Below are 2,061 nucleotides of genomic sequence, written 5' to 3' on the forward strand. Positions count from 1 at the left end.
ATTAGCATAAATATGTATAGTTCATATTTTTACGTAACTTGGTATCGGTTACTTAGTGCATATGTACTACAAAATCGATTCTACGCCTTAATATAAGATTGTGAAATTTTTCCAAATACACTGTCGTTATGGCTATATGACAACTCCAATAACCTCAAAACAGCTAATTAGCATAAATATGTATAGTTCATATTTTTGCGCAACTTGGTATAGATTGCTTAGTGCATCTGTACTAAAAAATCGATTCTACACCTTAATATAAGATTGTGAAATTTTTCCAAATACACTGTCGTTATGGCTATATGAAAACTCCAATAACCTCAAAACAGCTAATTAGCAAAAATATGTATATTTCATATTTTTACGCAACTTGGTATCGGTTACTTAGTGCATATGTACTAAAAAATCGATTTTACGCCTTAATATAAAATTGTGAAATTTTTCCAAATACACTGTTGTTACGGCTATATGACATCTCCAATAATCTCAAAACAGCTAATTAGCATAAATATGTATAGTTCATATTTTTACGCAACTTGGTATCTAGTGCTTATTGTATATGTACTAAAAAATGGATTCTACACCTTAATATAAGATTGTGAAATTTTTCCAAATACACTGTCGTTACGGCTATATGACATCTCCAATAACCTCAAAACGGTTAATTAGCATAAATATGTATAGTTCATATTTTTACGCAGCTTGGTATAGATTGCTTAGTGCATATGTACTAAAAAATCGATTCTACGCCTTAATATAAAATTGTGAAATTTTTCCAAATACACTGTTGTTACGGCTATATGACATCTCCAATAATCTCAAACAGCTAATTTGCATAAATATGTATAGTTCATATTTTTACGCAACTTGGTATCTAGTGCTTATTGTATATGTACTAAAAAATGGATTCTACACCTTAATATAAGATTGTGAAATGTTTCCAAATACACTATCGTTACGGCTATATGACATCTCCAATAACCTCAAAACGGTTAATTAGGATAAATATGTATAGTTCAAAATTTTACGCAACTTGGTATAGATTACTTAGTGCATGTGTACTAAAATATCGATTCTCCGCCTTAATATAAGATTGTGAAATTTTTCCAAATACACTGTCGTTATGGCTATATGACATCTCCAATAACCTCAAAACAGCTAATTAGTATAAATTTGTAAAGTTCATATTTTTACGCAACTTGGTATAGATTGCTTAGTGCATATGTACTAAAAAATCGATTCTACACCTTAATATAAGATTGTGAAATTTTTCCAAATACACTGTCGTTATGGCTATATGACAACTCCAATAACCTCAAAACGGTTAATTAGCATAAATATGTATAGTTCATATTTTAACGCAACTTGGTATCGACTACTTAGTGCATATGTAATACAAAATGGATTCTACACCTTAATATAAGATTGTGTAATTTTTCCAAATACACTGTCGTTACGGCTATATGACAGGTCCAATAACCTCAAAACGGTTAATTAGCATAAATATATATAGTTCATATTTTTACGCAACTTGGTATCGAGTGCTTAATGTATATGTACTAAAATATCGATTCTCCGCCTTAATATAAGATTGTGAAATTTTTCCAAATACACTGTCGTTACGGCTATATGACATCTCCAATAACCTCAAAACAGCTAATTATCATAAATATGTACAGTTCATATTTTTACGCAACTTGGTATAGATTGCTTAGTGCATATGTACTAAAAAATCGATTCCACACCTTAATATAAGATTGTGAAATTTTTCCAAATACACTGTCGTTACGGCTATATGACAACTCCAATAACCTCAAAACGGTTAATTAGCATAAGTATGTATAGTTCATATTTTTACGCAACTTGGTATGGATTGCTTAATGTATATGTACTACAAAATCGATTGTTATGGCTATGTGACAACTCAAAACGGTTAATTAGCATAAATATGATAAGTTCGTATTTATACGCAACTTGGGGTCGGTTACTTAGTGCATACGTACTAAAAAATGGATTCTACACCTTAATATAAGATTGTGAAATTTTTCCAAATACACTGTC

This window comes from Bactrocera dorsalis, unplaced genomic scaffold (assembly GCF_023373825.1).
Source record: "Bactrocera dorsalis isolate Fly_Bdor unplaced genomic scaffold, ASM2337382v1 BdCtg065, whole genome shotgun sequence".
Taxonomy (NCBI): domain Eukaryota; kingdom Metazoa; phylum Arthropoda; class Insecta; order Diptera; family Tephritidae; genus Bactrocera; species Bactrocera dorsalis.